Raw genomic sequence first — 10,480 nt, forward strand, 5'->3', positions numbered from 1 at the left:
ATCCCCCAGCCAGCATGTGAGATATAGATCCAGCTTTTGTCACTTTACGACGGATGGACTTCAACTCCCAGAATCCCCCAGCCAGCATGTGAGATATAGATCCAGCTTTTGTCACTGCAAGACAGATGGACTTCGACTCCCAGAATCCCCCAGCCAGCATGTGAGATATAGAGACAGCTTTAATCAGTTTAAGACGGGTGGACTTCGACTCCCAGAATCCCCCAGCCAGCATGTGAGATATAGATCCAGCTTTTGTCACTTTACGACGGATGGACTTCAACTCCCAGAATCCCCCAGCCAGCATGTGAGATATAGATCCAGCTTTTGTCACTGCAAGACAGATGGACTTCGACTCCCAGAATCCCCCAGCCAGCATGTGAGATATAGAGACAGCTTTAATCAGTTTAAGACGGGTGGACTTCGATTCCCAGAATCCCCCAGCCAGCATGTGAGATATAGATCCAGCTTTTGTCACTTTACGACGGATGGACTTCAACTCCCAGAATCCCCCAGCCAGCATGTGAGATATAGATCCAGCTTTTGTCACTGCAAGACAGATGGACTTCGACTCCCAGAATCCCCCAGCCAGCATGTGAGATATAGAGACAGCTTTAATCAGTTTAAGATGGGTGGACTTCAACTCCCAGAATCCCCCAACCAGCATGTGAGATATAGATCCAGCTTTTGTCACTTTACGACGGATGGACTTCGACTCCCAGAATCCCCCAGCCAGCATGTGAGATATAGATCCAGCTTTTGTCACTTTACGACGGATGGACTTCAACTCCCAGAATCCCCCAGCCAGCATGTGAGATATAGATCCAACTTTTGTCACTGCAAGACAGATGGACTTCAACTCCCAGAATCCCCCAGCCAGCATGTGAGAGGTAGATAAAGCTCAGGGTTGAATGGATGGATCGGATTCTTCTTCTGATGGCTGTCAAACCAGCATTGTGCCTTGATTTGAACCCTGTTTGCGACGGGCATGAAGAACACAAAAATCCAGCCTGCTCCCCTTCTCCATGGGTTGTGATAGTCCTCGTGCCGAAAACAACTGCGCGGGCGTTCACAGGTTTTGGGTTGAGGGTCACCCACGTGGCGCTCCTGGAGCTGAGCAATCCGTAGGTCAGGAAAAGTGGTGCCCACGCAAGACAGGATAGAAGCACAGAAGCAGGTGAGTTGTGCTTAAAAATGCCAGCTGGGCGGCCTTGTGTGTTTCTAGGAAGAGGCATGGATGCTCTCCTGCACGGGCAGGAGGTAACCCAACTCTATTTGTGGGTCTTTCTTGAGGGTCTAGGCCAGAGGCCCACAACCTTTTGGGCGTCAGGGACCGGTTCTGTGGAGAGAGGTTTTGCCACAAACCAGAGGATGCGGGGTTTTGTGTGCTGCCTGCATCCCTGCTTTGCTTGTTTGTGTGGACTGGATGCTGGCATGCCACAGCCCAATAGCGGTCCACAGAACGGGGGTTGGGGACCCTTGGTCTAGGCCAGGGGTAGGCAACCTTGGCTCTTTTATGACTCGTGGACTTCAACTGCCAGAATTCCTGAGCCAGCATGGGGGAACTATGCCTCCCTTGATGACTCTTGGACTTCAACTCCCACAATTCCTGAGCCAGCATGGGGGAACTATGGCTCCTTTGACGACTCCTGGACTTCAACTCCCAGAATTCCTGAGACAGAATGGGGGAACTATGGCCCCCTCATGACTCGTGGACTTCAACTCCCAGAATTCCTGAGCCAGCATGGGGGAACTATGCCTCCCTTGATGACTCCTGGACTTCAACTCCCAGAATTCCTGAGCCAGCATGGGGGAACTATGCCTCCCTTGATGACTCGTGGACTTCAACTCCCAGAATTCCTGAGCCAGCATGGGGGAACTATGGCTCCTTTGATGACTCATGGACTTCAACTCCCAGAATTCCTGAGCCAGCATGGGGGACTATGGCCCCTTCATGACTCATGGACTTCAACTCCCAGAATTCCTGAGCCAGCATGGCTCAGCTTGGAAACCTCTCCCTTTCCCTTCAGCATGGCTGGCTAAGGAATTCTGGGAGTTGAAGTCCACCAGTCATAAAAGAGCCAAAGTGGCCTACCCGTGGTTTAGACTCTAGGCCAGTGGTTCTCAACCTTTCTAATGCCGCGACCCCATAATACAGTTCCCCATGTTGTGGTGACCCCCAACCACTTATACATCACCGGGTGCCAGGGGCGTGACCAAAGAAAAGGGGGAAAAAATGGCGGACAGCCTTGTTTGGCGACCCCTGTGAAATGGTCGTTCGACCCCAAATGGAGTCCCAACCCACAGGTTGAGAACCGCTGCTCTAGGCCAACTCACCAAAAGACACTTCAACGCTGTGTCAATCATTTTATTCAGGCGCTCGCAGGATCGGTGACCACATTTCCATCTAAATCATTGTCACTCTTCCGCTGCAGGTCCTCGACCTACAAACAGAACTGAGCCCGACGTTTCTGTCGCTAAACGAGAACGTTGTCCTCTTTTACGACCTTTCTTGACACAGCGGTGAAGAGAATTGCCGCCGTCGTTAAGTCAGTCACCTGGTTGCTAAGTGAAGCTGGCTTCCCCATTGACTTTGCTCGTCAGACGGTCGCAAAAGGTGGGGGGTAACGTGACCCACGGGGGACCCTGCGACCGTCATAAATACGGGCCGCTTGCCAAACGTATGAATATGGATCACGTGACCCCGGGGATGTGGCAAATGGTCACCGGAGTGAAAAAGGGTCCTCAGTCGCTGTTCCCAGCCCCGTTGTAACTTTGATCGGTCACTACACGAACGGTTGTAAGTTGAGGACTATCTCCATTTCTGGATCGGCTTTCTTTCTTTGGTTATTGTCGGCCAAGTTTCCGTCGAGATTAATTTAACTGTTGTGGTTGTTGAATGGTGGACGGTGAGAAGCCAAGATGGCTCCTCTCCTTTTCTCCTATCTGCCTTTCTTGTCACCTTCTTCCCGACTCTCCCGCCCCTTGCATCCACAGGGCACGGATGTGTCACCTTGCTGTGCTTGCCTCTGTGTTGTGTGTGTGTGTGTGTGTGTGTCTGTGTTTGACACCCACTAAGGTGGCAATCGTTGCTGTTGGCTGTCTAATTTCACAGCTCTTGTAGTCTCTTCGCTCTGGAACAGCCTGCGTGGAGAGAGCAGAGCTACTTGGGGGGCTCTGGAAGTGGGGAGGGGGCCGGGGAGACCAGGAAGGGGGGGGGCGCACAGGGAAAGTTTATTAATCCGCCGACACCCCGGCACTCTCGTTTTTTCGAGAGGAAAAAACACCTATCAATAGTCCCTAATTAAGACAAAAGGAACGGGAAGAAGCTTTGATTACATTTCCATCTAAAATAACGCTAATGACATTTCGCTTTTTATGTATAAACTCTGATCCGGGCGGGCTTGGTGCAGTGTGTGTGTGTGTGTGTGTGTGTGTTGTGTGTGTGTGTATGATGCCTGCCTCCCCCTCCCCTCATCTGCTTGGCCCCCTCCCCTGGCAGCAGTGCAGCAGGCACAGCGAGGAGCAGCGTGCACAACCCGTTGCTAGGAAAGCCACGGTTTTGTAACTTTCCACGCTGGTCCCCGTAGGTGCAGGAGTTACACAAAGGTGAAAGGGTACCAGCTCGATTAGAAGCAGGTTGGGGGGGGGGTCTGACCGACCTGTTGATCAGGAATCCAATGACAGCCTTGATGGAACCGACGTGCAGTTGAGCCACGGACGATGGACAATGTAACAGACGTATAAATACGAGTGTCCAGGGTCCCTCTTGCTTGACGGGACCCCTCTTTGTTCAGCTGAATAAACGGGTATGCTTCGTCGAGGCGAATACCTGGATCCTGTCTTTATTCACACCGAGCCACACCTGAAACCCACAAAAAAGCAAAAGACCCTTGCAGAATTCAGTGGCCAGGAAGCCTGCAGGGCAATTATGGCAGCCAATCAGGTCTTGATTATCCAACACCCCCCCTCGCCCCCCCCCCTTGGCCTCTCATCTGGCAATCCTGGCGTGGTTGTGCAGAGAGGGGGGACAATTATAGTTTTGAGTATTTGGGGCGTGCAAAGGCATAAGTGTGTCTCGGTGGCTTTGGATGGTGCGGGGGGGGGGAAGAGGGAAGGATGAGTCGTGTGTGCGTGTGTGTGTGTGTGTGTGTGCGCGCGCGTGTGAAGTGAAAGGAGCAACACGGCGTTCTTTGCAGGCGGTAACACTAAAATCGCAGATTTTTGGTAATAACTGCTAATTTTGGCCAGCTCGTTTTTTCCGACGCGGTCACGGGTTGCCAAAAAAAAAAACAGCTCGCAAAGAGGGAAGGACCGCCACTCAAAATAATAACCCAGGATTGGATGGCAGCCATGGTTAGTCAAGCTTTCCTGGAAAAGAGCATCAGCGCCCCACGCCGCCGTCTGATGCTGTGCGGCTAATGGGGCACGAGGATGCTACAGGTCACCCTCGGCTTGCAACGTTTTCATTTAGCGACCGTTCAGAGTTACAACGGTACCGGAAAAAGGTGGACTTTCCACGCTTACGGCCTTTGGCTTGGTCGCGCGATCCAAATTTGGACGCTTGGCCACTTGGTTCGTACTTATGATGGCGGCGGTATCCTGGGGTTGCGTGAAACCCTTTGTGACAAGCAAAGCTGGATGCACTTAACAACCGGGTTACTAAGCAGCCGCAGGGACTCGCTTAGCGGTGGCGAGAAAGATCGTAAAATGGGGCAAAACTCACTTAGTGAATACATTTCGGGCTCCATTGCAGTCGTATGTCAAGGACTACCTTGACTTGGTTCCACCAAGATGCTTCGGTGTGCTTTGCTCAGCTGTGGTTCTGTAAAGCCACCGTTGGCTCAGCTCCATGAAGCCACCCACCATGGTTTCCAAAGCTGGGTTCAGACAGCCCAAAAGGAAGGAAGGTCTTCAGATGGACCTTGATTCAGGGCCGTCCATGGACATCTTGGTGAAATATTCTGGGCAACAATAAAGAAGGGGGAACCTTCTGGGAGGTTTTTGATCTTCTGAGTAGACTTAATCTTGGGATACCCCATCCACATTCTCACCAGCTCTGACCTTGCTTAACAACCAAGGTCATGCAGATGCAACTAGGGTAACTGTGGACCCACAGCCATTTTCCTGTTTCTGAGGAATAGAATAGAATAGAATAGAATAGAATAGAATAGAATAGAATAGAATAGAATAGAATAGAATAGAATAGAATAGAATAACAAAATATAGAATAGAATAGAATAGAATAACAAAATATAGAATAGAATAACAAAATATAGAATAGAATAGAATAGAATAGAATAGAATAGAATAGAATAGAATAGAATAGAATAGAAGGGAACTTTGAGGTCTTCTAGTCCAGCCCCCCACTTGTTGGGGGGCTGGACTAGAACCTACACCATCTCAGACAATTGACTGTCCAGTCTCTTCTTAAAAACCTCCAGTGATGGAGCGCCCACAATTTCTGGTGGCAAGCTGTTCCACTGGTTGATTGTCCTCATTGTCAGGAAGTTTCTCCTTAGTTCCAGGTTGCTTCTCTCTTTGACCAGCTTCCAACCATTGTTTCTCGTCCTTCCCTCTGGTGCTTTGGGGAATAACATGACCCCCTCTTCTTTGTGGCAGCCCCCCAAATACTGGAACGCTGCTATCATGTCTCCCCTATTTCTTCTTTTCTTTAGACTGGCCACACACAAGTCCCGCAGCCATTCTTCGTATGTTTTAGTCTCCAGGGCTTGGATCCTCTTAGTTGCTCTTCTCTGAATTTTTTCCAAACTCTCAACATCTTTTATGTGATATGGTAACCCAGGTGTGGCCTTACTAGGGTTTTACAAAGCGGCGCTAATATTTCGTGCGAGCTTGATTCTCTGCCTCTGTTTATACAACCCAGGATTGTGTTAGCATTCTGTGACAGTCCCCCATCAAGGCTCTGAAATGTTTCTTGTCCAAGGGACACTGCAGGAAGCTCACTTTGGGGTGTCCCCTCCCTCAGGAGAAATATGGCGGACAACGGATTGCCGTGCACCTCAAAAACTGTGAGGCCTACGCAAACACCCGGAAACGTTGACCCTGTTAAATCCATGGTTCTCCACCTTGGCAAGCTGAAGATGGGTGGACCGCATCTTCCAGAATTCCCCAGCCAGCTGATAAGTTAGGAACCTGGTTGGGGAATTCTGGGAGTCGTCGAGGTGGAGAAACGTAGTCAAGAATTCACTTCCGTGTCGAAGACGTGGGTAACTAAGACCGTTTCCTCTCCAAGCTGGATCTCAGGAAGAAAACGGAGGGGGCCATCTGAGATCTTGCAACTTTGGAAAGGGGGTCTTCCCCCCTTCCAAATAGCCCGCTAGCCCTGGACCCCCCTCGCCTTTCCAGCTCATCTCCCTCCTTGCCAGTTACTACGACAGCCGTTGACAACCGTGGCCTTGGTGGGGCGGGGGACACGGGCGTGCACATGACTCAGGGCTATCTCTGGCCCCCAAGGAGCGGGCCGGCGCTGCGGCGTGGCCCCCGCGGCAAAGTCAAATATTGACGGATTGGAAAGGTTCGCTTCTTATGCGCCAAGAGAATAATCTGGGTCTCCTGGGGCTCGGAGCCTTCAAAAGACCTTCTGGTGGGAAACCTGTCGAGGAAGCGAGAGAAGCGAAAGGCCACCCGGACGTCAAGCAGACGGACAAAAGAGTTGAAATCCCACTCCAAGCCAAGAATTTCTCGCTCTCTCTTTTTGCAATATGTGTCTGGCCTCGGCCCGACGGACTGATTTAGCGTCGGAAAGGTGTGTGCCAAAAACTGGGGAGGCCCACAGAAAGGTTATTCTCCCTCCGCGCCTTGGCTCTCCTTCAACCGGCCCAGCGGACGGCCTCTGTCCGTCTGTCTGTCTCTCCCTCGGTGGTCACGCTGGTTTCGTCTGGCTTTCAACCAGAGGGCCGAAACGGTTTGGCGATCGCCGAAGCGCCTCGTTGGGCGGACAGAGAGAGAGAGCCGAGAACGCACAGCTCTCGCCTTTCTTCGCCCGCGGTTTCCCAGGAGGGTAGCAGCTTTGCAGGAAGTCCTCGATTTACGGCCAGGAGGGAGGCCCCAAATGATCCGTGGCTAAGCGAGACGTTTGCTGAGGGACTTTGAGCCCGTTTTCCCACCTTTCCCACCGCAGTTCTTAAGTGAATCCGTGCAGTTAGTACAGACAGTCCTCCAACGTATGACGGCAACTATACCTCAAATTTCTGCAGCTGGTAGGTGAGGTTTGCCCCGTTTTGACTCACTGCAGTTGTTAAGTTAGCAACAAGGTTGTTAAGAGAATCTGGCTTCCTATGATCAGGAGGTCACAAAAGGGGATTGTGTTTCCCCGGGACACTGCGACCGTCGCAAATTCTCGTCCTGCCCTCTGGTGCTTTGGAGAATAACATGACCCCCCCCCTCTTCTTTGTGGCAGCCCCCCAAATGCTGGAATGCTGCTATCATGTCACCCCTATTTCTTCTTTTCTTTAGACTAGCCCAGTGGTTCTCAACCTTTTTAATGCCGCGACCCCCAACTGGTCGTAAGTCGAGGACTATTCAACGGGCCGTAAGTCGAAGACTACTCAACTGGTGCAGCACCGTTTGCAGAATGGGACTTTTGGCGGGCTCAGCAGGGCAGAGACAGCCTGGACAATTCCTATTGGCTTTTGAAAGCCAATAGAATTAGACTCTAGTCAAGAGAGTCTATTCTATTGGCTTTCAAAAGCCAATAGAATAAAAGGGAGGAGCACAGCTAAGGAAAAGGGGGGGAAAAATGGCGGACTGCGTTGTTTGGCGACCCCCGTGAAATGGTCGTTCGATCCCAAATGGGGTCCCGACCCACAGGTGGGGAACCACTGCCCTAGGACTTCAACTCCCAGAATTCCTAGCCCGCTTGGTCTGAAGGCTGGGAACTGAAGTCCCTGCTCCCCCAACTGGCCAGCTGTCCTGGAGGAGAAGATCAGGTGGCCACGTTCACACAACCCACCCTGGTTTTTAACCAAATCCGATTCCTAAAGAGGGTCTGCGTGCCCCCCCCTTGGCAGACCCCCTTCCTCCCTACCCATTCTCCCGCCCGCCTTAATTTCCCATCCTGCAACGTCACCCCTGGCGCCCCCCACCTCCCGTCCCCCCCTTTTCTACCTTCACCATTCACACGTCCCTGCCTGTTCTTCCACCTCTGCTTCCTGACACCTTTCCTGCTGTGGCTGAGACCTCCTTTTGCTCCCCCCCCCCAGCTTGGTCTCACCCTACGTTTACCCCCCCCCCCAATTTCTCCTCCCTCTTCTCCAGATCCAGCTTCTCCAGGGAAGGCAGACAAAGAGGCAGGCCCTGGTTTTGCAAGGTTTTGCAAAAAAAAATTTTTTTAAAAGCAGGAGAAGCCGTGTAAAGCATGCCCAGGGGGTCCCGGGAAGCCCCCTTTAAGATGCCCACCTGGAATGCTGCGTCCAGTTTTGGTCCCCCACGACGTTAAAAAAAAAGATGCGGAGACTCTGGAAAGGGTGCAGAGAAGAGCAGCAAAGAGGATCAGGGGACTGGAGGCTAAAACATACAAGGAACGGCTGCTGGAATTGGGTTTGTCTACTTTAATGAAGAGAAGGACGAGGGGGGACAGGATAGCAGTATTCCAGTATCTCAGGGGCTGCCCCAAAGAAGAGGGAGTCAAGCTATTCTCCAAAGCCCCTGAAGGCAGGATAAGAAGTCACGGATGGAAACTCACCAAGGAGAGAAGCAACCTAGACTTAATTTTTTTCTGACAGGGAGAACAATTAACCCGGGGAACGGCTTGCCACCAGAAGTTGCGGGTGCTCCATCACTGGAGGTTTTGAAGAAGAGATTGGACAACCATTTGTCCGAAATGGAATAGGGTCGTCCACTTGAGCGGGGGGTGGTGGACTAGATGACCTCCAAGGTCCCTCCCAACTCTGTTATCCTGTTATTCCTCCTCCTCCTCCTCTTCCTTTTTAAGAAGAGACTGGACAGCCACTTGTCTGAAAGGGTACAGGGTCTCCTGCCTGAGCCAGGGGGGTTGGACTAGATGACCTCCGAGGTCCCTTCCAACTCCGTTATCCCGTCATCGCTCTTTGTGTCCAGATCTCACTCTGCTTTTCGGAGGTTTCTGCCCTTAGGAAGCTTTTTCCCGTCCTCTCAAAATCGCCTCTGGACGGAAAGAAAAAAACAACAACACCCCACTGTGCTGAGACGTGTCCGAAATCAACCCCACTCCTTCGTTTCGTCGCTGATGGCCGGCATTTGAATCCAGGGCTCAGCTGGACTCTGGGCCCACTTTAGAAAAGCTGGGTCGCCATGTCCCATTAGCAGAGACCCCCCACCTGTGGGGGGCAAATGAAGCTGCTCAGCCAAAGGGCGGGCGGGGGTCTCAAGTCAATGGGAATCCCTTGCTGGGGTCTGGCTGTGGGTGGAACCCCTTTCTCCATTATGGCCCCCCAAAACTGATCCCCTTTGCCAGCACTCCTGGCGGTTCCTCCACCAAATGTGAGGTTGCACCTGAAAACCGACGTGGGTTTTCGTTTCATTGATCACCGAGAAATGAGCCTCGTCGTGGACCATTGAGTTAATTACTCCTGGACGGAGAACCGTAGTTGCTAATTGCCGCTTTTGGACCTAGAGTTAGAAGAGCTGCAGGTGCAGCCTCAGGACCCCAGCCAGAAGCACCCCACCCCCACCCCAGTTCCATCTCGCGGCACACTGGAGGTCGTCCTCAACTTACAACAGTGCGTTTAGTGCACCGTAACCCCGTGATGAAAATTCGGACGCTTGGCGACTGACTCGTGTTTATGACGGGCGCAGCATCCCCCGGGGGTCACATGGTCCCCTTTTGGCGACCATCCGACGGTCCATGGGGAAGCCACTTAGCGACCGTGCAGTGATTCGCTTAAGAACGGTGGCAGGAAAGGTCGTAAAAAGGGGGCAAAATTTCACTGAGCTGTCTCGCTTAGCGACAGGAATGTTGGGGCTCAGCTGGGCTCGTAGGTCAAGGACGACCTGTCTATGTTAATTCTCGTGGGAACTCTTTCCCCATTAATTTCTTCACTCTCCAGCCTTGGAATCCAGCTCTTAGAAGCTCTGAGCAACAGATCCAGATGTTAGAGAAGAGGGACATTATTGGAAAATTAATAATAATAATAATATTAATAATAATAATAATAATAAAGTTGGGAGGGACCTTGGAGGTCATCTAGTTCAACCCCCTGCTCAGGCAGGAGACCCTATACCATTTCAGATAAATGGCTGTCCAGTCTCTTCTTAAAAACTTCCACTGTTGGAGCATTCACCGCTTCTGGAGGCAGGTAGTTCCACTGGTTAATTTTTCTGACTGTGAGGAAGTTTCTCCTTAGTTCTAGGTTGCTTCTCTCCTTGATGAGTCTCCATCCGTTGTTTCTTGTCCTGCCTTCAGGCGCTTTGGAGAATAGCTTGACTCCTTCTTCTTCGGGGCAGCCCCTTATCCTTCTCTTCATTAAACTAGACATACCCA

The 10,480-nt window shown here is 51.6% G+C and overlaps 1 protein-coding gene across 1 annotated transcript in view; it reads left to right on the plus strand.

Annotated features, from left to right (window-relative positions):
* The window catches only part of DNAH2 (dynein axonemal heavy chain 2), a 167,437-nt gene that overhangs the window by 3,612 nt on the left and 153,345 nt on the right, over positions 1–10,480 (plus strand). The gene's annotated exons all lie outside the window — the stretch shown is intronic.

This window comes from Crotalus tigris, unplaced genomic scaffold (genome assembly GCF_016545835.1).
Source record: "Crotalus tigris isolate CLP2741 ecotype Arizona unplaced genomic scaffold, ASM1654583v1 scf7180000017690.20705106771:4171800, whole genome shotgun sequence".
Classification (NCBI taxonomy): domain Eukaryota; kingdom Metazoa; phylum Chordata; class Lepidosauria; order Squamata; family Viperidae; genus Crotalus; species Crotalus tigris.